This window comes from Rhipicephalus sanguineus, chromosome 11, assembly GCF_013339695.2.
Source record: "Rhipicephalus sanguineus isolate Rsan-2018 chromosome 11, BIME_Rsan_1.4, whole genome shotgun sequence".
Taxonomy (NCBI): Eukaryota; Metazoa; Arthropoda; class Arachnida; order Ixodida; family Ixodidae; genus Rhipicephalus; species Rhipicephalus sanguineus.
The window spans coordinates 42,866,249-42,893,780 of record NC_051186.1 but is presented as its reverse complement, the minus strand read 5'-3'; positions in this window follow the sequence as shown (position 1 = coordinate 42,893,780).

The window sequence follows — 27,532 nt, the reverse complement described above, 5'->3', positions numbered from 1 at the left end:
TAAATCTTGGAAATACTGCAAAATACCGACGAGTACATCGCTCTCGAAGCTTCAGGTCGCGAATATAAAGCAAATAAATGCGTAGGTTTTGAACTTACGGGCCACGCAGCGCAGGACGACGACGTGATAAATTCGAGGCGGAAGGAAACTACATCCACAGGTGCCGCCATGTTTACTTTTCCGGCACTGCCGTCTGCGCCGTCTGCTCGCTTTTACTTGTGTGCGCGCAGACGCTATGGGAACGCCGAGCATGCGAAGCGACGCGAATGGAGACATATTGAGCAGCGCTGCCAAAGACCACGGCAGGGGCATGGCTATGGAGACGGCCACGGTGCGGTGGCGCCAGTGGCGCCATCTAGTTTGATTTAATGAACCAGCTGCGGAAAATCGTCTATACAGCTGGCCACTTCGAGCTTCGTATTCAATATTAAGTCCCTGCGGGTTTTTAGGAGCTGGCTCGCCAAGTTCTTAAGCTGGGGCAAAGTCCCGCGCCGTAAGCGTAACCTTAGTTCCAGAGGCGACCGCTACGGACGCAGCTCGCGCGAAAGACAAGTCTTCTTCCTCTTGTTCTTCGAGCGCTTTGATGATGACATTAACCTACGCAAAACCACATATAGCATAGCCAACTGTAGCATGCGCACGCCCGCGCGAAAGAGAATTCTTCCTCTTGTTCTTCGAGAGCCTTGATGATGATAATAAAGCAGGCAAAACCCGATTACCTCCGAGCCAGCTCCTCAATCATCATTCACATCGTGGATATGGCGTGATTTTTTTTTCTATTTTCTTTTTAAGCGAAGCGTGTTATGTGTTTGAGATTTAGGTGGCGGCGGTGTTGTACGCGGAGAACCCGGCGCCTTTTGAGCGTAGAGAAACGCGCCCCTCAAAGGTCCGCAGGTCGCTTGCGCATTTGTAGCCGCCGTTTTCCAATAATCGATGCTCTCTCGACCGTGGGCTCCTCGACGATCGGCCGTTTCCGATACGGAAAATCCGATCTTTTATCGAGGTCGCTTGATCAGTTCACGTTGTCACATTTCGTTGTTGCCCGGATGCGAACGTGTGACCGCCGTTGTTGCCTGTAGCGACTGAAGTGTTGTGCCGCTAAGCACGTGGACGAACGTCCTATTCCCGGCATGGAGGAAGGAAACAGTTGGGAGGGAGCATTGCGCTGTGATGAAGAAGAAAGAACGAAAAATTCTAGGCCAGGCAACCAACACGATATCGCAATTTTTCATGTTCCCTACTGTTTTCTGTGGCAGAGAGGGTAGTCTGTGACATCGCTGCAGGCTCTGAAATTATATAACTGCAGACGGGAACAGATTACAAAAGGAAGAAATGCTCATCAAGTCATGCGCAGCTTGTAAACCCTTCTTTCTCACCTGTGAATTATAGGAGCAGAGTTTTATTAGATTCTAGATAACCTCAACCTCTCAAGTATCTCGCCTCCGGGCAACTAGGACTTTCTTTCACTCATGTTTTCGGGCGATGTCGACGATACAAGAACATATATACACTCCTTCTAGTCTCCGTCTATACAATTCGGGACGTTGTTTCTGTATGATCGCTCCTTTTTCTTTTTTTCCGTTTTTTTTTTTAACTATCAGTATCAATTCGCGCATTCCTTTTCTAGTACAAGCTCCTCGGCTTGGACTGGACACAGTTTTCGATGTGTTCTGCTGTCAGCATCTTGCTCTGCCAGTCTCTCGTATCGATACACGGAACTCAGCAAAAGAAAGGCCATACCAACACTTCCATATGGCGGGAAGGAAAGCTCCGATATCAACCGAAACTCTTCAGTCGTCCAGCGGGGCATCGTTGACAGCGGGTCCACGAAAAGACTGCCCCAAGAATCTATAGCCTCCAGAGAACGATGGTTAGGAACAAACAAACAAAAAACCTGGAACATACTTTCGATAACATACCGTGTTGTGAAACATCTTCACGTATATTTCTCGCCTCGCGTGTTTCTCCTTCGTCGCGTGTCTTTCTTTTTTTTTTTCTTCAAGTTGTCCTCGTCTGAAGAAGCACTCACCAATACGATCGCATATCCCAGTTTCCTTTTTTTTCCTTTTTGTTTGTTCGTTTTTCGTCGCTTCGTTTTCTAGCGTTGTTTGTGTGTTATTTCGTTATCACCTTTGCCGACTCCCTCCCTGCTTCTGCGGAGCCCGCTTGCGTTCTCCTATAAGGTTCAACGTGCTTCGCTTCTCCAAGACACACACCCACCCACACGCACGAAACCAGTAAATACACAGACCCAAACAAAAACAATAGCGCGCAGAAGGGGCATATGACGCAATCACCGCCGGTTCGCTTCCTTCCTACGCTACCAGACCACTGGAGAGATCAGCCGAGACATGGAGCGGCGAGTCTGTGTAGAGAGATGAACGCAGTGGGTAGTAGGTGTGCGGACTCTCTCTCTCACTCTCGGCTGAAGGAAGAAAGAAAATAGAGAGTAGACGGGGTGTGAGTTTCGCCCCGCCTCCTCCTCCTTCTCACCTCTCGATGCGTGGACCTTATCATCGCCTACGTACTGCAGGAACAGATTCCCACGTGCTCCCGTTCGATCTTGCTCGAGTATCTTTTTCATCCGGCGCTCTCGCATGACCGCAGGAAGCGATGCGCTCGGTGTGTTCCTGGGAGCTATGCTCTAGACTGGAGTGGCCGAACTCTCTTATGGACTATCAAGGCAAACGCTTTAGATGCACCATGTGCAGTGACGTAAGAAAATCGCGTGATATGACGCCACCATATTGGTCATTATGAGATCACAAGTTACCCAAGTTTGTGACGCCATGGCAACGTCGTCTAACTAGACGTAACATGGCGACGCCATCACATGACATCGTCCCTTTGTCAAAAGTGGGCCGATCCCGGAATACAGACAGTGTCCACTTACGGACAGTTCGAATACGGAGGTGTCCTCTTCTTCTACGTTCCGTATTCTGACTCTGTTGGGCTGTTAGTTTCTGCGATGAAGTGCGTAACGGACCGTGTGAGTTTATTTACAGGCGAGTCTAAGAGCCGCTTAACGTTTCCGTTCTGTGCGTGTAACAAACAAGTGAACGGCACTACAATCCGGACTCATACTCCTGAAAACGGTTGTGAGGATGCAGTCGGAGTTTGGGATCCCGTTGATGTGACGTCACGACATGCGAAACATTCGTGTTTGCTGAAGATATCGGCGCCCGTGAATCCAAAACAATATCATCTGAGAACTTATATCGGCACTCGGACTTGCGCCTTTGCCGTGCAGGTGACGTGACCATGCTGATGACGATGTGCTATCATGTAATGTCAGTAACTTGACGTGAAGACGCTGCTGGCAGCACTTGCTCTTTGAAGCGAAGCCGCATAGAACTATATAGGGTACTTGTAACTCCGCGAGCAGTAACCCTGCGAATCGAAAACCCATGAGGCACAGAAATTGAGCAAACTCACCACTGGCGCACAAAAAAATGAATAAGTTATCCCTGGCCTAACCCGTATGGGCCACAAAAATTTGGCAAACCCTATTACTGGTCACGGGTCCACTAAAAAATTGAGGATGGAATTTCGAGATAACTCCTTCTTGGGAGAGTTGGTATTTACTAAACATATTGTAGTAGCGCAAAGTCCGAAAAAGAGAGAAAACAGAATAAGAAGAAAGGTGCTACTCTCCTTCTCTTTCTCTCCTCCTTCTGTGTCTGTTCTTTTACGTACCGGTCGAAAGTATAGGGGCTTTAAGCTTGTACGTATAGTTTGCAACGTTACCCTGTTACCAGAATACCGGATTGCGTTTACCGAGTTACCGGAACGCATGTTTTAGCAAAGTTTTAGCTTCCCATACGTGAACGTTTACGTACGTACGTAAACGTATCACTAAGTGAGGATGATAAATGCATTCAAAGTATATTTAATGTAGATAAAATTCAATCACAGCTGCGCCAAAATCGCAATACAGCTGTTTAGCGTGTACGGTATCCCGGCATACGCAAACGGGTGTATACTAGGGGTGTGCGAATATCAAATTTTTCGAATACGAATCGAATACGAATATCCACCTTCGAATATCGAATCGAATATCGGATGTCAAAGGAAAAATGCCTCCACAGTAACAATATTTTATTTAACATGTAGCTATTTGAAAAAAAAAAAAACATTAACAGCCTGACTGGCAACATAACATACACTGCTGTCTCCAGAACACAATGTCCAGGCTAGCACAATGCACATCACAACACAAGCAAATATCACGGCACAATGAAAGTAATGACTAGATGTTATCATGAAGAAATATGAGTTGCTCCACATGATCAGGCAGCAGGCGCTCCCTTGTAACAGAGACACCCCCCCCCCCCCCCCCGCCAATGAAAAGGCACGCTCGCTTGGAACAGAAGTGGCTGGTATAGGGAGTTACGTGGGGCAAACCTTTGCCAGACTGGGGTATCTGAAGGTGCCTACAGTCCGCCACCAGTCACGTGGGTCACTGTCTTTCTTCAGAAGTGGTCCCGCATAGTGAACGAGTGGTAGTGCGGCACGTTACGGCCGCATAATATTGAAAATGTACGGTTACATGATCGCCAACAGCGCTGCACGTCGGAGATGCACCAGCAATAAATCATACGTATTGGGGCGCTCGTCCCAGGCAGATATCGTGCCTCCGTGTACTTACGATGTTTATCGCTCCTCTCGGCAACGTTTTTAGCGATACGAACGCAGCAGAAATGTGGAAGACAAGTTATTTTATGCATGATAATCGAATCGCATATTCAAATTTTTCGAATATTCGAAGTTATCGAATATTCGAAACTTTTCGACTACACGATTTTCGAATCGAATACGAATATTTCGAATGTAATATTCGACGAATATTCGAAACTTTCGAATATTCGCACACCCCTACCTTTAACCCATCTTCATTAGTCTTTTTTTTTTCGTTTTTTTTTGTGCAGCAGAGCTGTTATATTCAAAGTTGGCCGTGTGTCGTAAATAGAAAATCATCATCATGAACCGCCACGCACTGTCTAGTTCACTGTCGTCTACTGCCTCGCTCCCAGAACACGCGCGCCCATTTCTTCGGTGTTGGATGCAATAACTCTGATGGGCGAGAGAACGAGTACAAAGAGAGAGAAAGAAAGAGACAGAGAGAAAGAAATAGAAATAAAGATTGAGAAAGCGAGAATTTCTTGGCGAGAGCAAGGATAGCCATGTATAGTATAGCATAGCAAGGGGTGGGAAAGAGAGATAGGATAGGGTAAAAGCCAAGCCAAGCCAGGACCAGCTATAGTTGCCCACCTTCTCAACTGTGACCCAGCCTTGCGCGAATTAGTGCAAGCGGCGCTAATTTTTCGTCACTCGTGCTGACGCCGACGCCGCCGACAAGGTATCGCGATGTATTGTCAGGCCTCGCCAAATCTCGAAAACTACTTGGCTCATGACACATATGATGTCTTTGCCACGAGAGCAGAGATCAAGACACCACAAAGGCCGTTTGCGATGTTTTGAATTCATCTCTTGTGCCGCGTCTGCACTCCTGTCTTCTTTACTCGTGAATTCACAGAAACGAGCTCACGTTTCGGTCTTTGGGAGGAAGAGAAGATTCGCAATGGGTGCAAAAATGAAAATGAAGCAACGACATGCTGCTCAGAACGCCTTGCCGTTGGCAAGTAGCGAACATCCCCGGTGAATGCATTCGAACGTTCGATCTAAATGGCTTGTGGCTTGGACCGTGCGGTGGCATATATATATATATATATATATATATATATATATATATATATATATATATATATATATATATATATATATATATATATATATATATATATATCATACCTACCCACAACGAAACCCAGGTCTTCAAGGCGGTTCATGGCCCCCTTGGAGACAGTGGACTGGACAACGGGCTGTAGAAGCCTCCCACCGCGTCCTCGGCCATTGACGCGAGTTTCCTCTCCTCCTACTCTTCGCATCTTTACCACCCTCTCCCCATTCCCCTACAGGTGCTGAGCCGTGCTACCAGCTATACTAGGTTAGAACCTAAGAAAAACTCACAGGGTCCCTTATGCGATCGCCTAAGACGGCTCGAAGGCGAAAGCCATCTTCTTCTCTTTCTTCTCAGTCGATGCATTGATCCCCTCACGCCCCCTTCCGAAAGCTTACTGCACCTAACCTTGTTTTGCACTGCCTCCGGGATCGGAGGCATTGTAACCTCTCCTTATTTTGCACTGCCTTAGGGATCGGCCCACTTTAGAGCAAGTGACGATGTCGTGTGGTGATTTCATCTTGACGTCAAGTTGCGTGACGTCACGATCACGTCACAAATTTCGGCGATCTGTAGTGTCATGATGACGTATTCACGTGATTTTTTGCATTACTCGTGATGACGCCGCCGACGCGGGGCGCGAGAACCGCCGACGCCGCCGGCAGTCGATTTTCGCGTTTGATGAGGCATCTAAGGTTTTCGCCTTAATTTGACTGCGCATAACACCCATACTAGAATGTACTAGAAGCGTGTCTAGTACACTCTACCGATACCACGCATATGAAGCGTTAGGCGGGGTGATATATGTCCCGAAGCACCGTCAGAGCGGATATTGGCGAAACTTAGAAGCCAACGAAAGATCGCTATATGCTTTTCATCTGGAACATTCCAGTGCCTCAGATAAAAGTCATACGCAGCAGCCAAACTACCATGTAATATTTCGATAAGAATCAATCGAAGACTAATTAGGCAGAAACACGATAACTAAATCAAGCAGCATAACTTTCCTATTTGTGAAGGTCATTTACAGTGGCATCGGAAGAGGCCGGGGCATAAAAATTGGCCGCGTATCTGCGTGCTTCGCTGCAAATGTCGTGTAAAGACGATAGAAGAGGAGCAGTGTGAGATATGGGCGCCATCTGGCAATACGTCGGGAAACATGAATGCTGTGTTGCGTGCTGGTAGTCCCGGCGCAGCAGCAGGCGAAGACCGGCGGTGACCAACGCGACCGGCGGGGACGCCAGCCAGCCCGAAAACGCGGTTTGGCGCGAAGCGCTGAAGCAGAGAAACGGCCGCACTCAACGAGTACTCTCCACACACTCTTTTTTATTTACACGTCGCCTGAGTAAAACAGGAACGCCAGAGCGGCGCCCACAACCGGCAGCCTGAAGGCCGCCCACAACGCTGCTTTTTCATTTTTTAAATATTTTTTTTCACCTTCTTGGCCTTCTCAAAACTAAAGTTTTTCAACACTAACCCATGGCATTCGTACAGTGCAATACAGAACCGAAACCGAAACACAACAATGAGCTCGTGCGAAGGGCACGGAGGAAGGCAAATTTCAGCGCAGTCGCATTTTCAGCTTTGTTGAAACAGCGCTCACTAGACGACGACGAAGTAAAAGAAGGCACAGAACAGGCAGCGCCTGTCCTGTGCCTTCTTTTACTTCGTCGTCGTCTAGTGAGCGCTGTTTCAACAAAGATGAACGCATACCAACTCGCTCAAGCTTCCATTCTTATGCATTTTCAGCGCAGCTTAAGAAACTAGGGTCCTTAAAATTACGTATGTATGCATTTTCTATTAAAGGAACACGCCACCTAATACTTACCTAGTGATGTTGCGCCTCAGATATGCATGATATTTACTTTTTGATCGACAACGTTCACAAGTATGAACAGCCGTACCAGTTCAAGACGGCTGGCCCTTGGGCAAGTGGTTCAACTTTGGCCGAGTGGCTGAATCGAGGGACGTGCCGACAAACAGAAAGACAGACAGACAGACCAAAATTTCTGCGTTAAGTTCCCCAAGAAAGACTATCGTCTTTAATAGTTGGCTCCATTCACGAATCCTTCACCCTGACAGCATTCGTATACGCTTGATAGTCCTCGCTGTCACATTTCGACGTAACAAGGACCGCTTATCAAGGCGAAAGCCTTGGATGCCTCATTCGTCGCGAAAAGTAACCGTCGGTGTCACGTGCCAACACCTCCTCTATACTTCAAGGCCTACGCTCAGAATTCTGACGTCACTACCCGCCAGTTGAGACGCCAAAGCGTCTGCCGCCGACGTGACAGCTGCTCTCTCTCAAAGCTCGATGCTTGCTGTCGCCGCAGGCTTTAAGTCGCTGCCGGTGAAAACGTGGCGTATTATTCTGGTGTGTCGTGGTTTGTCTGCGCTATCCCGTTGTGTCGAGCGTGGACATTTCTCATCCTCGTGTCTGGCGGCACGCACGATGCCGAACAAGCGTTGCGATGTGCCGCCCATTACGATACCGGGAAAAATATCCAAGTGTTTTCTTTCCCGAAGGATGAGGGAACGCGAAGCTAGTGGATGATTGCAATTCAACGAAAGGATTGCATACCACCTGTATATATCAAGGTAATACTTTTATATAATAAATTAGTATATGTGGTACTAGTTCTCTTCAGCGAGTAATTTCGTTTCAGAGTTTGTCCCTGCTAGTGCAGTTAGAGAACAATACGATGCCTTTGCATAGCTATCCTATTCGTTACGTCGTTGTTTTTCTCTATGCTAATGAATATTATTGTAAAACGCAAAAATTGATGCATTTTATCTAAACAGTACTATGCTGTTTTGTTACCCAGAGAACTCGAAAACCTTACATCACACATTAAGTAATCACTATGAATTTAATTTATGTTGTATATAGTTGTTAACGGTTTGGATATGTTCAGATTTCCACTCTCCATCTGAACGGCCTTGTACTTAAAAAACAAACTTCAATTGAATCTGATACAGATAATAATAATATCTGGGGTTTAACGTCCCAAAACCACGATATGATTGTGAGCCACGCCGTAGTGGAGGGCTCCGGAAATTTCGACGACCTGGGGCTCTTTAACGTGCACCTAAATCTAAGTACACAGGCATCAAACATTTCCGCCTCCATCGAAAATGCAGCCGCGGCAGCCGGGATTCGAACCCGCTACCTTCGGGTCAGCAGTCGAGCGCCGTAACCACTAGACCACCGTTGCGGGGCAATCTGATACAGAGGAACACTGCATTTCAGGAGCCTGATTCTTTGGTGTACATTTGCAAAGTTGCCGCTATGAATACCTTGTTGCACTGTGTTGATGTTGTTGCTAAAACATTGCGAATAATCGAAATAAACGCTACACACTCCAGTTGTGATATGAGTGCATTTTAATGAATGGGTAGGTTCTTTCAGCAGTTAACGACACCCGGCTTGGATCAATTAGCGCACGACGTCTCTGTCTTAACGCTCTCCAACTTCCATATTTCAAATATACTAGCCGCTATCAAGCTACTTGCGTGCGAGCGTTTATTGGCGTTTCTCGAATTATGGAGCAGAGCACAACAATGACTGAGTTACTTGTAAAGAGAATTAAAAAAAGATATTCAAGAAACCGGCCAGTGCAGCGCGTGAGTCGGAACACATCGCGTGCGCTGCGATTCATGCGCGGTACTTTCTCGCTCCTGCTACCGCAACGCACCGTGCGTTGCGACTGCAGGAGCGAGCCGGTCGGCGCCACTGGTCGGCGCGGCGTGACGTAGCTGACGTCACTTCACAATGGGCGCAGGCCTTGTCAAGTATATAGGAGGTGTTGCCCGCGGCGTGGTCGTCGACGCGAGTGTTGCAAAAAAATCATCGCGCAATGACGTCACCGTGACGTCACAGATCGTAATTATTAACGACGTCACACGACGCCATCACGTGACGACGTCGCTCGGTCAATGGCGGGCCGATCACGGAGGCAGTGCAAAACCAGTGCAGATAGCTTTCGTAGGGGCGCGGAGGAGGATGAATATAGGCATGCGCACAGGGGAGCCCGTGGGGGAGGGGGGCAGTCGCCCCGCTCTAGTCCTCTCGCAGCGCCAATTCTGCCGCGTACCTTTAATCAGTCGGACCTGTCGTGTCAGTGTTTGAAGTGCAAGGTTATGACCGTGCAGGCTTTTGACGATATAGCGGCCAACGACGACTGATGCTGCGTTCCAAGAGCTGTTTACTTCCCATTTGTTCCTCCGGAAAGCCGGGGACCAAAGGCAGGCCGTTGTTGGAAGCACGTCTGCGCCCCGTTTTCATTTTTGCGTCCATTGAGAAGTTTCCTTTATTCATACTCAACCAACAGAGGGAAGGATGGGGGGTGGCTGCGGGGAGTATATATAACCCCCCTCCCCCCGCCATTGGGAAACCTTGAGCACGTCTATGAGGATCAACATATCGAGTGAGAAGAAAAAGAACATAGCTTTTGCGTTCGAGTCGTCTTAGGGGAATGCATAAGGGGCCCTGTGAGTTTTGCTCTCGCACAGTAGATTGCATATGGTACTGTGAATCGTTAACATTTTGTTCCAAACACATTATGTTACACAGCCTCACGTGGAAAGCTCCTGTCTTGCCTTTCCGTTCTGTGAGGAACAAGTTACTGCACTCCCATAGCAGAGCATGCTGAATTCTGAACTGACTTTTTCAACACGAAAGTGTTTTATGCCGGGGTCCACCAAGACTTCAGTGACGTATTTCCGTGATGGATATGACGTTGATAAAATGGGCGCTAACGGATGAGAAAGAAAAAAATCACAGAGTTCCGACACCGGGAATCGAACCTACGACCTCTCGGTCCGCGACGCTAAGCGCCCAGCGCGCTACCGACTAAGGCATGGAGGCTTGTTTTTTAAAGACGATGGTCTTCCTTGGCATACTTAAACGGAGAAATTTTGGTCTGTCTGTCTTTCTGTTTAGAAAACGTTTATTTCATCGTAGGACGTTACGAATATTTAGAAACAGTGTCCGTGCAACAAGAACATTAACATACACAAATGACGAAACACAATACACATAAAACGTTTTAACAGAAATGTCGAAGTCCACAGGGTGTCCCTAATGCATGCTATTAGTAGCATGCGCGAACTAGCATGCGCACACTTGTCACAATATACACAATGTACATGGCGATGCATATGCACAATATAGATGACTTGCTGAACATGCCAGCAAATATGTACAATATGTACAGCATATTTTATGGTACATGTAATTTGCATAATTTACAGTTTTAGCATGAAATGTGTATATACAAGAACCTACATGGCTACGGGGACATGCATACACAGAAATAATAAATACAAACAGACTACATGCATTAATATCCACTGTGTGATAACCTGCCTACAAGAACCAGGTCAGATGAAAAACTAGCCGCACACGTCCATTAACTACCGACAGGAAGGGGCACGACCACTGCCGTATAAATTCCTCTTCCCCAAGGAAGAACAATTCCTCCGACAAAAAGGACAGCAGTTCCGAGTACAACCGTTCCAGAATATATCCCTTTGACGTCAACCGACTCTCTCAGAAAGCTTACCCAACCTGACGACACATCGCGAAACCATGTCGTTAGCGTCATAAGTCAAGTTATTGAACTTCCCGCGCCCCCCTCCGAAAGCTTTCAGCAACTAACGTGGTCCTGCAGTGACTCCAGGAACGGAAACGTTGTATGTTTCCTGCACCTCACCTTCTTTTGCACGGCCTCTGGGATCGTCCCAGACATCACCAAACAATGATGTCACGTGATGGCGTCACCATGTGACGTCACAAATCTTGGCGACCTGTGGCGCCATGTAGACATCATGACATGATGATGATTTCTTGCATTGGTCGTGTTGACGACGCCGAAATGGGACGCCGACGGGGAACGCCGGTCAATTTTCGTTTTTGATGAGCCATAGGGGCTTTCGCCTTTCGTCCTTTATGCATTTGCCTTAGACGACTAGAAGGCGAAAGCCATCTTGCTTTTCTCGTACTTTTTCATTTGAATCCATTCTATTGATCCCCCCCCCCCGTCCCCCATAATGAAAGCTTCCTACACCTAAAGTGGTGTTGCACTGTCTCCGGGATCTGAGGCATTGCAAGGTTTCTGCACCTCACATGGTTTTGCACAGCCTCCGCGATCGGCCCACCTTTCAACAAGCGATGATGTCGTGCGATGACGTCATAGTGACGTCATAATGGCGCCACAGATTCTGTCAATCTGCGGTCGTGAGGACGTCACACGGTGACGCCACTGATGGCATCATGTTATGCTGAGGTCATGTGACTTTTGGTACGCCCAAGGAGGTTACAAAAACCTCCTTGGTTACGCCGACTGCACGCACACGTGCACTTGAGTATCACATCACCTTTAACTAGGGGTGTGCGAATATCAAATTTTTCGAATACGAATCGAATACGAATATCCACCTTCGAATATCGAATCGAATATCGAATATCAAAGGAAAAATGCCTCCACAGTAACAATATTTTATTTAACATGTAGCTATTTGGAAAAAAAGCATTAAAAGCCTGGCTGGCAACATAACATTTTTAAGTATAATTCTAAAAGCCTACCATTCTTCATTTCCCTTAAAAAAATGCCGACACTAAAAAAAATGCAGGAAACCTTGGATGACAAAGGAATTACTCAGCCAAATGAAAAAACGAGATCGATTATATCAGGTTTTCATCAAAACTAGAAACCCTGAGGCTCTAAAGGCGTTTAAGGAGTTTAGGAACTCTGTTACAAAGCAGCTCCGGAGGGTTAAAAATGAATACCTACTACACCAGTTTAATATGACAGCAGGACGCTGTGCTAACATTTGGAAGACTCTAAATGCAATGCTCGGGAAATCACAGGAACAAACAATTAAAATATTACAGAACGGCGTAGAATTAATGGGTCGTGATTTGGCAAACAGATTCAACGACTTCTTTCTTACCCTTGGCCATTCTTTAGATAATAATTCAGATATTACTTATACGAATTCTCACACAGAACATACAATATTTCTTACACCGGTGTCTGACAATGAAGTTATCTCGTCTTTTATGGCATTAAGCAACAGCAAAGCCACCGATGTGTCGGGCATTCAAGTACAACCAGTGAAATATGTAATAGATATTCTAGCACCATTTCTAACACACATATTTAACCAAAGTTTGTCATTAGGAATATTTCCACGTGACATGCAAATTGCTAAAGTGACAGCGATATTCAAAAAGGGGGATAAAAATGAAATGAGCAACTACAGGCCAATATCCATATTACCAGTGTTCTCGAAAGGTTTCGAAAAAAATGCCAGGCCTGCGCTGAAACCGCAGCACAGTCACAGCGAAAGCTGGAAGAGCAGCGTTTCTAGAGCCCGTTAAGCTCTCTTGGGGCTACAAAACAAGTACACTAGAAAGGTACCCACTACGCCATAAATCACAATTTTTGTGAAGTTGGGAAGCACCTACTAAGCCATTATTCGTCATTGTGCGGAGAAGCGAGGCACCAGCTACACGTCAGTAAGGCATCATGTGCACTTTGTTGACGCGACGACTGATGACGATGAAGAATTATGGCTCAGCCCTTTGTAATGGGTTGGAATCTTTAAACGGCCCACCAGTTATGTAATTTGCATTGGGTGACGCCCGGTCACTATTTCCCTCTCCCGTCATGCTCTATAACATACGTTGACGTGGGAGAGAGACGGGGGGGGGGGGCGAAGAACTTTACTGAGGCCCCGAGGAAATGGATCATGCGCTTATGGCCTTCCTTGGCAACCATGTTGGCAACCAATACAAGTGCACTTGCGAGGAACCCACTACGCTATAAATCAATGTAATTTTTTAGAAGTAGGGCAGCAGGCACTGTGCCATTTTTCGTCATTCTACGGAGAGCGTTGGTACCTGCTATACGCATGTAAGGCATTATGCGCACTTTGTTGATGCTGTGCCTGATGACGATGAAGAATTATGGCAGAGTCCTTTGTAATGGGTTGGAAGCATTCAACAGTCTACTCGTTGCGCAATTCGCATTGTGTGACGCCTGGTTACAGAATTCGCGTTGTGCGACGCTTGGTGCTTATTTTACTCTTCTACCACGCTATATTGCATATGCTAATGTGGTTCCTTTCCGACATGAAGCCTGCATAGGACCTTTTTGCAAAGCAGTTTCAAGCACCGGCATGGCTCAGAGGTTGAATACTGGGCTCCCACGCAGAGGGCCCAGGTTCGAACCTCGTTCCATCCTGGAGTTTTTTTCTTATTTCGTTTTTTTTTCTTATTTCGAGCGATACTGGTTACGGACACCGGCGGCGGCGGCGGCGGCGGCGGCGGACAACTACGGCGCCAAAAACGGCCGGTGAAATGATCTCATAACAGCTTTCGCTGTAAAATAATTTTAGAGCGCTTGTCATCTTTCGTAGACTGCCATAATCTTACGCATCCGGCGCAATTTGGTTTCCGTAAGAAGAAGTCCACCGAGCTTGCCCTCCTTGGACAGAAAGAATCTATATTAGAGAAATTTGAATGTGAGGAAATGGTGCTGGGTATGTTCTTAGATTTTTCAAAGGCCTTCGACCTTGTTAACCATAGCATTTTGTTGAGAAAGTTGGAAACTTATGGCATTAGAGGCATAGCCCATTCATTAATTTCATCATATTTGAAACATAGAAGTCAATCAGTAATTGTTGCGGGAGAAAGATCGGATGAAAAACCGGTCGGATGTGGTGTTTCCTAGGGAAGTATCCTAGGACCATTCTTATTTTTACTTTAAAATAACGAAATTCCTACGATCGATGATACAGCCAAATTCATTATATACGCAGAGGACACCAGTCTATTTTTTTCAGGGAACTCAGAAACACACCTAATTAATAAAGGTAATGAAGCGCTATCAAAAATAAGTTACTGGACGACTCAAAACCACTTAAAAATTAACATTAGCAAAACTAAGGCAATATTGTTTCGACCGTGGAACAAGAATGTTCAACTAGCACCATTAACATTAAATAATGCAGAAATTGAGTTCGTACCATCAATAAAAACTTTAGGCGTCTATTTCAATGAGCACATGACATGGAATGATCACATAAGTTACCTAATTCGCAAACTATCTAGTACAATAGGTGTGATGCGCTGTGTCTCTTTTGAATGCCCTATAAGCATCAACATGTTCTTATATAATGCTCTGTTCGTACCAATATTTAATTATGGATGGCTAGTTTGGGCTACTACAACAAAAGAAAACGTTGACAAGCTCGCAGTTTTACAAAAACGCGTGATTCGATCAGCATGCAAGGTTTCATATCTCTCCCACACCAGTGACCTCTTTATAAAACACAACATTGTCCCGGTAAAGTCAATGTTTAACTATAATCTATGTCGGCAGGATAAATCTAGCTTAATGAAAAAAAAACTAGTACACTACAAACGCTAGCAGGATTACAGGCTACCCTACTAAAGTATAATATACGCAAACCTGAAGAATGGCAAATTAAGAAATGTCGCACTAACTATGGTCAACAAATGCTTCGGTTCACGCTCCCAGCTTTGTTAAATGGAATCAGTAAAGAGCAGCTTTTTAACATTCGGGAAACATCATTTAAAGAACTACGGAGAATTTCACCACAATATGCTTATCGTGAATACGCCTCATAAATAACGCCGTCTTTTTCTTTTTCGTATTTCGCTGTTTCTGAAAAGAAGAAATTCATTTTTATTATGTTTTTTTTTTGCATGAAGGATAGTCTTGTACAATATATTATGTGTACATTTCATTTTCCTGCTCTTCTTTTTGTTCTTTTTCTTCTTTTTTTTCTTTTCTTTTTCGTTCGTTACCACCTTTTACGCTGTAGCACGTGTAGGGTGGCCAGGACACCCTCAAGCTGATTGTATCAGCTTTTTTCCCCTGGTCTCCCACAACATTGTGTTGTAAATAAATAAATAAATAAATAAATAAATAAATAAATAAATAAATAAATAATAAATAATAAATAAATAAATAAATAAATAACATACACTGCTGTCTCCAGAACACAATGTCCAGGCTAGCACAATGCACGTCACAACACAAGCAAATATCACGGCACAATGAAAGTAATGACTAGATGTTATCATGAAGAAATATTAGTTGCTCCAGATGATCAGGCAGCAGGCGCTCCCTTGTAACAGAGACGTCCCCCCCCCCCCTGCCAATGAAAAGACACGCTCGCTTGGAACAGAAGTGGCTGGTATAGGGAGTTACATGGGACAAAGCTTTGCCAGACTGGGGTATCTGAAGGTGCCTACAGTCCGCCACCAGTCACGTGGGTCACTGACTTTCTTCAGAAGTTGTCCCGCAGAGTGAACGAGTGGTAGTGCGGCACGTTACGGCCGCATAATATTGAAAATGTACGGTTACATGATCGCCAACAGCGCTGCACGTCGGAGATGCACTAGCAATAAATCATACGTATTGGGGCGCTCGTCGCAGGCAGATATCGTGCCTCCGTGACTTACGATGTTTATCGCTCCTCTCGGCAACGTTTTTAGCGATACGATCGCAGCAGAAATGTGGAAGACGAGTTATTTTATGCATGATAATCGAATCGCATATTCAAATTTTTCGAATATTCGAAGTTATCGAATATTCGAAACTTTTCGACTACACGATTTTAATACGAATATTTCGAATGTAATATTCGACGAATATTCGAAACTTTCAAATATTCGCACACCCCTAGTGTATAGGAATACCGGGTTACCGAACGATGGTGTCCACATCATGTGACGCTTTGTGCAACCACAGTCATGGACACGTTTGTTTTAGCCTATTGTTTTTGAGGGAAAAACGGATTAAAAAGGCAAGTCACTCGTAATTACGCCGCTGCAAGGCATTTACACCAGAAGTAGAGTATGCCACGTTTCTACAAGAACAACTTCGTGCTTGCCTGTTACATCTCGGTCCCGCTGGATGGCACCACCTATCCGCCTTCTCAGGGGTTCTAGGCCTCTCACGTTTACGGCTTCGGTTTTCTAGGTCACTCTAGCTCCGGTAATCTGAATCAAACAGCGTGGTCGTAATTGGTGATCGCACGCCGGCTTATTTTGCATCGGCGGCTGGAGTCTCCGAAAAGCGGATATCGCGAGTAGCCACGAACGAAGGTGAATTCGCGAGCTATGGCATAAAACGCATCCGGCGAGTAGTTTACGTTCCCTGAAAGCAAGTATAAGTTCCGTAAAGGCCCGCGCATGCGCAGATTCCATCCGGTATCCCGTAACGTAAAGGAGTATACGTACAATCTAAAAGCCAATAATGACATACATTACTATTACGTTATAAAAGTAGTGAAATTACTTTGAAGTTAGATTAACAAGAGTTAATCATCCATGCACAACGCATGTACACTTCGCTTACAACACACACACATTGAAACCTCAGAGACTTTTGCTCAACTTGCTACGCTTGAGTACTGACACCCAGATTAACTTGTACTAATTACCTTGCTTTCCTTCTTCGTTCTATTTTCTGTACCAGAAAGAAAGCGGACATGCTATATTTTAGTCAAAAGTAATCGCGAATTCAGGGATTAATTTTTTAAAAATTACTCGCCTGAAGTAGCTCAGTACGTTCCTGTATTTCCAGCACACGAAAGTAATTCGTTAGATTGCTCAATATAGCAAAAAGACAATTTAATTACTGTAATTTAGTTGCTTCCATTAGTCAAGTCTGGTATGTCGGCCCTGCTTCCTGTCTGTCATTATTTCTTATTTTTGTGAGCTTGCTCGAGTAATTTCCCGATAACCGTTGGCTCCGCCGCAAAGGACAGCGAAAGTCTCGCGACGAGGATAGCAATGACACCGCGTCATCACGCGGCGTCAAATAGCCAATGGCACCGCAACCCGATTCGTGTGATTACGACAGGAAGAAGGATAAGCCGCTGAATAATAGCTCGGCGTCACATAACAGGTGGAACAATGATGAGCATTATTCGATCGTAAGGAAGACGGATGTGTTTCTTTCTATGTTTCTTTATTTCTTTCTTCAGGGCGTTGCGGTAGCTAGTGGTTGAAGACTGCTCTCCTATTTCACCCCCCCCCCCCCAACCACCACCACGCCACGTGCTCATCTCCAAATTACGTGCAATGATCTCAATTTTTTTTCTAGCCTCATAGGTATTTGTGTTTCGTAACTACAGCGTTTAATTTCCCTTCTAATCGCACAGTGCCTTCTTTTGTTGGTGCCTACCATTGGTGCCTACCAAAGATGTTTATAAAAATATTCTGGAGTGGAAGCTCTCGCAACGCCTTGCCAGCAAAAGTGAAGCCAGCTTTTGCCCACCAAAGAGCTCGCAAACAGGTTCTTTTCTGGTCGTGCCTACTTAGAGATCAAATGACTTTGATCGGTTAGTGTAAACACTACGTTAATTATAAAATAAAAGATCGTTGTTGCCAACAAAAGTAAGCCGTCGAGAGGAGTACTGGCGACTGAGGTTCAATCAAATTTGCCGTGACTTTGAAGCTTATTTAAGAAAACTGGTAACGCAAAGACGCACTTGGAGCAGTATCTGACCCGTAAAGGTTGCCATATTAAAGTCGTCTGGCGTGCGAGGAAAACGCTCGCTTTCCTGCGCCAAACGCCAATGGTTTATCGTGCCCCTACTTAGATGGCGGGAGCAGTGGTGAGCATAGAGTTTCCTAAAATGACCTAGAGGGAACTCTGGCGCTGCGATCGTTCAGCCACGATGGGAATGATGGGTAGTACACGGATTTGCCTAGTCTTCGTGCTTGTGGGCTTCGAACGCACTTGTGGCTTTGTTTCGAATAAAAGAATGAATCGTTGTGAACTTCGTGACCAGATTTGAATCGGTGAGCCTAAAGAAGTTAAAGTGGTGAAGTGAAACTGCTGATTTTTGCTGAACTTCGTTTTGCGACAAAGCGGCTTGCAGGCGACGCGGAGCCAAACGGAGCCGAAAGAACGAAGTTTAGACAAATCCGTGTACTACCCATGATTCCCATGCTGGCTGAAGCGCGATGCATTGCAGCTCCCATAGACACTAGCGCCAGAGTTCCCTCTAGTAAGTATTGTAGGAAACTCTATGGTGGTGAGCACGGCTTCACTCTTGAGCAATAATTGCCACTCCAGCAATTTTTAGGGGCGAAGCTCCTTAAAGCGGCACCCGCTCGTCCCTCGTAGTCGTAGTGCGTAACCAGTCGTAACGCTTGTACCAGATCTTGACCTCCAAGGTGGTGCCGGTGGGAGATTTTTCCTGTGCGTTGTTGAACAATAAAAAAAAATCACAGCATATCCACGGAGTGAATGATGATGAGTGGGCGAAGCTGCGGAGGTTCATCGGTAAACCGTGAATCTTCCGTGAATTCTGCCCAGTACATCATCACCGACGTGAGATCGGGAGCGTTTATACTAAAGGTTCGATTAGTTATGACGACTTGCAGCTCACTTTAATTTTACATGTACGCTGTGAATTTTCATTGTTTAGAAAGCCATTGCTTTAGAAAACATCTGGCGTTTTTCGTTAAGCAGCTGGCGTCTTTTCGTTTTGCTTTAGAAACATCTGGCGTTCTTTCGTTTTGATTTTACAAAACATCTGGCGTCTTTCGTTGGTTTATTTCATCAATCAACGGCGTTTTGAACGAAATTTTTATTGTTTATTCACGCACAGGAGAAATCTCACCAGGCACTACCTTGGAGGTAAACAATGGCTGCTAATGGGAATGAGAGACAGAAGAAGTCGGCTTTTAGCTAACACTTACACTTCTACTTCTACTAACGTTTCCTACTGGAACATGCCAATAGCTGCTAATAGGGAATGAGAGACAGAAGAATTCGGCTTTTAGTTAACGCGCACGCTGCGAATTTTTTATTGTTCAACAACGCACAGGAAAAATCTCCCACCGGCACCACCTTGGAGGTCAAAGCGTAAGACTGGTTACGCACTACGACTACGACTACGAGGGACGAACGGCTGCCGCCTTAAGGAGCTTCGCCCCTAAAAATCACAGCATATCCACGGAGTGAATGATGATGAGTGGGCGAAGCTGCGGAGGTTCATCGGTAAACCGTGAATCTTCCGTGAATTCTGCCCAGTACATCATCACCGACGTGAGATCGGGCGCGTTTATACTAAAGGTTCGATGAGTTATGACGACTTGCAGCGCACTTTAATTTTACATGTACGCTGTGAATTTTCATTGTTTAGAAAACCATTGCTTAGAAATATCTGGCGTCTTTCGTTAAGCAGCTGGCGTCTTTTCGTTTTGCTTTAGAAACATCTGGCGTTCTTTCGTTTTGCTTTTACAAAACATCTGGCGTCTTTTGTTGGTTTATTTCATCAATCAACGGCGTTTTGAACAAAATTTTTATTGTTTAATCACGCACAGGAGAAATCTCACCAGGCACTACCTTGGAGGTAAAGAATGGCTGCTAATGGGAATGAGAGACAGAAGAAATCGGCTTTTAGCTAAAGCTGCGAATTTTTTATTGTTCAACAGCGCACAGGAAAAATCTCCCACCGGAACCACCTTGCAGGTCAAAGCGTAAGACTGGTTACATACTACGCTACGAGGGACGAACGGGTGCCGCTATAAGGAGCTTCGCCCCTAGAAATTCGCAGCGTGCGCGTTAAGTAAAAGCCGAATTCTTCTGTCTCCCATTCCCCATTAGCAGCCATTGGCATGTTCCAGTAGGAAACGTTAGTAGAAGTAGAAGTGTAAGTGTTAGCTAAAAGCCGACTTCTTCTGTCTCTCATTCCCATTAGCAGCCATTGTTTACCTCCAAGGTAGTGCCTGGTGAGATTTCTCCTGTGCGTGATTAAACAATAAAAAATTTGTTCAAAACGCCGTTGATTGATGAAATAAACCAACGAAAGACGCCAGATGTTTTCTAAAAGCAAAACGAAAGAACGCCAGATGTTTCTAAAGCAAAACGAAAAGACGCCAGCTGCTTAACGAAAGACGCCAGATGTTTTCTAAAGCAATGGTTTTCTAAACAATGAAAATTCACAGCGTACATGTAAAATTAAAGTGAGCTGCAAGTCGTCATAACTCTCATCGAACCTTTAGTATAAACGCGCCCGATCTCACGTCGGTGATGATGTACTGGGCAGAATTCACAGAAGATTCACGGTTTACCGATGAACCTCCGCAGCTTCGCCCACTCATCATCATTCACTCCGTGGATATGCTGTGATTTTTTTTAAACCTCCTTGGTGCCTACCAAGGAGGTGCCTACATTGAATTTCCCGAAGCATCTGTCGCGGAAGGCGTCCATCGTTAGCGCGTCTTCCGCGTCATTTCGAGCGGAGTTCATAAACTTTTAAGCTTTACGTTCAGACAAAAAAAAACAGGCTTTAAGATGTTATATTCGAAATCGTAATATATAGTTCAGTGCTTGTTTACTGATATCGTCTCATGGTTTCCTGAAATGGGGTTTATGAGAAGCTTAGAGACTCCTTGTTTGTGAACAAGTGAAAGGGAAACTTGCGCCTCTTTTGTTGGTAAGACGAATGATGTTATACTAGGAGTCGTCGTGTCGTTGGCTCCATATTGAGCAGTGGATGAGGTCTCGTGCAACTTATCATTCTGGATGGCTGATGTCTCGTTTGGTGCCGGCCGAAATACCATGTAAATACGCAAAATGTACATATTCACGTTTTATTTGTGCTTTTTGTTTGCCATGTAATGTACATATGTATATCCTGTGGAGATAGGTTTGCGAGACGCTTACCCTACGAGGCGACCGGCAAGGGACGCGACGTTCTCCACTGCCGCAGCGAACAAAGACGCTACGGCCGGGTTCGTCGACTCCGGCACGGCGCAGAAAAGGCACTCGAAGCAGGATGTCAACAAACAACACGGGTTTATTAACCCAAGATGCAGCACAGTACGACAGTCACGGGCTTGCAGGCCGTAAAGGGAACTCCGCAAGACCGATCGAGTACGCTTGCCAGCGGCGCTACGACTATCACACAAAGGGCAGCAGTCGAGCACACGAACGAGAAGCCACCTGCTAGAGCAGCGCGTCAACCTCTCGCGCCAGCCTGAGAGCATCTGCCGCCGCGAGCGAATCGTCGGGCGCATCTTAGCTCGTAGGAGAGGAGGATGTCACCAGCGGCCCAATGGGGAATGGCGCTGCGTTGTGACGTAGGCTCGCGCAGCTCGCCAGCGTAGCGTGCCCGGACATGCCAGCGCGGGACGGAGCCGACGCTTGGCTCGCCCAGACAAGGAGGCGCCCTGGCCGCCATCTTGGCGATTGCCGGTGCCTAAGTGCGCCCGGGCTACGCGGCCGGCACGCGCGCGGCAGCTAGGGAACGAGGCGCCAGGTAGGAGGACGCTCTCGATCCCCACAATCCATCCTTTTGTGACAAATTTGTGTGTGTTTATATATATACTATGTGAAACATCGATCGTACGTGTTGCCTCCGTCATTTCGTGTTTTGTTCCATGTAACTGAAGTTTGTTTTGTCATTCTCGTAAACGTATGTCTAGCAAGCAAATGTTACGTTGAATTGTTATTTATGTGAAGCGTCTGTGATAATAAATTTTTCTAAACACATGCAATGTCGCTCTTTAGCGCATTCTGATCTGGGATAGCGTGCCGCTTTCTCGTAGTAGGAGTACATAGTGACCTGAATCGTTCGTGATTCTTTTCTAAACACGTTTTGTTTTCCGACGCCGGAAGTTGGACGACCGCTTCAAGTATTCTCCTCCGGAAATATTTAGCGTAAGACATTGCTGTGAATGATGTTGTCAAAGTCGCTTTCTTGTCGACTCTGATTGGGTTAAAATGGCGCCTTGCGAAATTTGACGATACGGCAGAATTAGACAGCCTACAGAAAAGCACCTCAGGGTTTTAGAAGCAGCTTTCTTGGCCAGTTTATAACTACAATATTATTTCATTTTAATTGCCAATACTAGTTATCTCTAACCAACGTAAGGTGACAGTATTCTGGAAACCAGCTGGAAATCGTTCCCTCTTCTTTGCGCAAATGTCATACTCCCAAATGACCGCGCCATATACCCAAATTCACGACCATTGGTTGATTTGAGCATCGTGGGCTGCATAGTTACTGTGGGAGTCGCTGGAGGCCGCCAAATGCCCGCTCGCTCGCCGTGCGTTCAAATAAAAGAAAATAAAAAGTGTTGGAGGTCATGACGCGCGCGTAACGTAATTTCTTTCCGCCGTGCCACCCCTCCCTGCTTAGCTTCCAGCGCGCTCGTCGGGACGAGAGAAGTTAGAAGGCAATTGCAGAGTGTGACAACTCTCCTGTAACTCCGCTCGTACTTGGCAAATTCTAAATTTTTTTGCGGCGGACGATTCGCGAGGCAATAAACTCCTTTATTGAAGCCATTCGGTGGTTATTTGAAAAAGTGTTGCAGGGTTCCTGCAAGTCTCCGGTTTCATCAGAACACGAAGAAATTCTTTTTGTTTGTTTGTTTTTTTTTGCAGATAAAGGTTTACGTAACAATCTGTGACCTTAAACTAAATAAACTGCTGTGTTTTACGTGCCAAAATGACCACATAAGATGAGGCACGTCCGTTACGTTCGACACCGCGGGTGGTCATCGAGCAGCGAGATGGACTCGCGGCATCCCCCTTGCTGGAGGCGTGTTTTCCACGAACAGACGCCGCCGCAGGAACAATACGCGTGCGTGTGTATGTGCGTGTGTTGGGGACGGTGCCAGCGAAGTGACCCGAGGAATTCGTGACCGGATTGGCAAGAAACGTTGCCCCCTGTTTCCCTAGGTCCGGCATCTAGGGACTGCGAAGGATGTAAAAGAGGCAATCGAATGCATGAGAGACGGATTCTTGAACGAACTCTGAAACTGTAAACATGTAAATAAACCTCTTGTACGCTTCGTCGGCTCCTCAGTGCAGTTCCCTCCAACAGCAGCTCTTCTCGAAGACGAGGTTCGCGACCGCCTGTCTGGACGCGAGGAAACCCGCGCAGTCGGGAGCGCCTCAATGTTCCAACTAGAGGTGTGCACGGGCTCCGGGTAGCCCGAAAGCCCGAGCCCGACCCGGCCCGCGGGCCGGGCTCGGGCGGGCCGACGCATTTTCACCTCGGGCCCGGGCCGGGCTCGGGCCCGGCGCAAAGCCCGACTCAAGCCCGAAATATAGAGAATGTGCGGGAATTGTTTTCCAGCACGCATGCAGCGCCTTTCCGGCGACCGCCCTTTACCGCTTTTCCTTTCCATTGGCTACTTTAAACAACAGGGGAGCAGGTAAAGCACTGCCTCTGTTGCACTCCGACAAACAGAGAAGTAACACCACCTGAGCTACTGACGGCGCCACGCGACTGTTCGCGTTAGATTTCAGGCCAAATCCCATATGAGTGAAAATGCACGCGACAGCGACGAGCGACCCTACGTAGATCGCCTTCGTGCAAGCAGACGCTTGCATGGGCCATGGAGGAATAGCTTGGGCATACCACATACACGTGACGGCTTTGGCGAGCGAACGCCATTGTTGCTGGCATGAGGCCGTCTACTTGCTTGCTGTCTTTGCACGACAATTTGTAATCTGTGTAATAGAGACTGTTCGTCGTGTGTCGTTTGATCATATTTAATATGCTCAATGAAATGCCAAATTACCGGAAAACGATATTTTGTTTTCGCAGCGAACCTTCAAAAAGCCGGGCCGGGCCGGGTCCGGGATTGTGTTTTCGTACGTCGGGCCGGGCCGGGCGGGCTCGCAGCCCTTTGCCGTCGGGCTCGGGCGGGCCTTCGACAAAGTCAGCGGGCCCGGGCCGGGCTCGGGCTCGTAAATATGGCCCGTGCACAGCTCTAGTTCCAACAACCCCTGTCCGAAGGCTGTCTGCACCTCCAGGATCGGAGGCATTGCAAGCTTTTGCACCTCACCTGGTTTTGCACTGTCTCCGTGATCGGCCTACCTTTGACCAATCGACGATGTCATGTGATGACGGCATCACGTGACGTCACAAATTTTGGCTACGTGTGACGTCATATGGTGACGTGATGATGACTTTTTTTCATCACTCGTGTTGACCCCGCCGACGCAGCTATAGGACGCCGACGGCCAATATTCGCGTTAGAGGCGCGTTCACACTTGGCCTCGAAGAGGACGAAGCAGCAAAACTCACCGGAAAAACGCCCTCTTCGCCGTCTAAGCGGTCGGAAAACCATGCAGCGAGCCCGACACGAGAAAATCGCTCCGATACAGACTTTTCGCGTCACGTGATAGCTGAAAGCCTTTCCGCTTCATGGGAAGCCCTACTTTGGCTGCGCTAGCTTTTCAACCACGTGATGTAAACAACCGGTCGCAATTTCAACATGGCAGCCAAGAAGTCGGCGGTGGTTCGCATCGGCGCAATCGTAAGCCATCGGTGCAGCACGACAATGCTCACTGCCTCTACAAGGAGGCGTTCCTCAAGAGCCTGATTTGGATTAAGATTTCTGGAAGTACATACAAGTAGGTGAAGCCGCAGCGAGTCGGCGTACCCTAACGTGACTCTTTTCCACAGCCGGACGAATCCGTCGCCGCCGCTGCGAGTGTGTCCGCTTATGTAGTTTCTACTGGCGTAGCTCCCGAAACAATGGTTGAAAAGGTGAAAACTATTCCTTTTCGGTGCTTTGCATACATAACTTTAGTTCGGTACAATATTAAATGCTCAGGAAAGGGGCGCAATCTAATGCATTCTCGCAGTGGTGAAGCCGGCAGCGGCGGCATGCAGGGTGCGCAGGACAAATGTAAAAGTTTTCGATGCGCGCGAAGGTGGTTTTCTGGCCGCTGTGGCGTTTTCGCCTTCTCTTCGCTTCTGAAGTGCGAATGCGCTGTTGATGAGGCATCTAAGGCTTTCGCCTTAAAGCATGCTTTAATTTTCCTCTTTGCTGTCCCTTTGCAGCGAGGACACCCGCAAGGTGGGCGACAGCCTTGGTTTGCCGTTTCCTTCTCCCACCACGCAGCTCTGTTGTTCTTGTCCGTCTATGGCTCTGAGCGACGTTTTCAAACGTTTATTCCTACGTTATTTGAACTGTTGCCGCTGTGCGGATTCTTGATTAAAGAGCGAATGGGAATGCAGCTGTAGGTCAATCATAGTTAAGATTGAAAGGGATGCAAACATATTTGTGCAGGTCGCATAACGGCATCCAGCTGTGATACCCAGTGACGGAACGGATGTTAAGGGAGGTAAGATACGCTCGAGCAAGGGTAGGTACTGTGTGGTTGTAAAAAATACGCCATAGAAGTGGTAACGGCATTGTGAATCGAATACTGTAAATTCCTGAACACCGGAGTTGTGACATGGTACCGAATTAACAAGCAAGTAATAATCATAAAAGAAGCCCAAAAAAAAGCGGCGCGACTTCCGCGAAAAGCCCTAAAGAAGCGGTAATGTAATTTATTCTCCATTTCTTGAAAATATTTTAATTGTAATAAGAAATGCTACTCAAATACGAGGGGCAGTTGAAAATTCACCATTTATATTGTAGACTGAAAATATGCGCAGCGATGAACGAAAGCACACATTTACTTTTTAAGACTGTCTCGAGGTTAGTATCGATTCGGTTGAATGCGCGTTTGCCAGCGCATGATTCACGTTACTTGTTGATTCTCCCAGCGTATGTTTGACGCTCAACTGCTCAGTCATCGACAAACGCGCTTTTGGTGAACGTGATGATCACTAAAATAACTATATTTGCTGGAAAAATGCAACTAAGCCCCAAAAACGCGACAAGCGACTGGTAAATTCTACAAGCGATTCGGCGAAAAAAGAAGCCGAGATCCGCTTATTATAAGCGGCTCTGGCAACTCTGCCAGGAACACACACGAACTACGTTGTCCTTGTGGATATGATAATTCAGTATTCGCCAAGGGAGTCTTCTATCCCCAGTAGTTTTCGTTCAGCCTCGAACGCTCGAAGTATTCCTGCGCTCTCTGCTTAAAAACGCATACGTTCGAGTCATCCCGCTACCTGGTAGTGGTACTGTGATAACAGGGTGTCTACCTACCGTGAAAATCGGGAATACCGGGAATTCTCAGGAATTTTGGATAGTCTGGAAATACTCAGGGAAATCGTGCTCCCGTTAGGGGAAACCCACAGTAACATCCACAGTAAAATCCAAGGCAACGAAAGTCGCGGTAACGCTGGCTCGAGATTTTGTGAACGCACTTTTCAAATTGAGGGGCCGCTGTGGCTGCGGGGAAAGGGCGCACCTCGATGCTCTCCTCGCTTTCGGAGCGGTGGAGTGGGAGAGAAACCGGCTAATGCGTGGCATGCGGGAACCATGAACCACGGCACATCCTATCGCGCAAATGGTGTCAGGGTGTTCTGTGACTACGCGGTGCATGCCTGATAGCCTGATAACCTGGTGCATGCCTGATAACCCGCGAAGCAGTGAGATGATAAAACTTGCAAGGCACACCTGAGGGTTTTGCTGTCTTATGACACATACGACTCGCAGTCTTTGCGGTCGCTTCACCTTGAAGTTATTATACGAATGGAACTGTTATGATGAAACTCTGATCGCCTTGCAACCAGAGGCCGGGTTTTGGTTACAGATTGTTTACGTTCTGGTTATCTACAGAGTGGATGCCGAGGTAAGGAAAGTGCAGCCTAGGAACGGCAGATAATGAGATGGTATTACGAAACTACAGCGAATTACCGCTTGGGCAGGCGGAGGCATTTTGTACGGACGTATTCTTACGCTTGTCTTGTGTGTCTCCTTTCGTCGCCGTCCGTTTTTTGTTCTGTTTATTTCAAGTTTCACGTATTCTACGGACGCATTTTGTACTGTATATGTGACGTATTGACCCCTTTCAGGGTGCGGGTTTT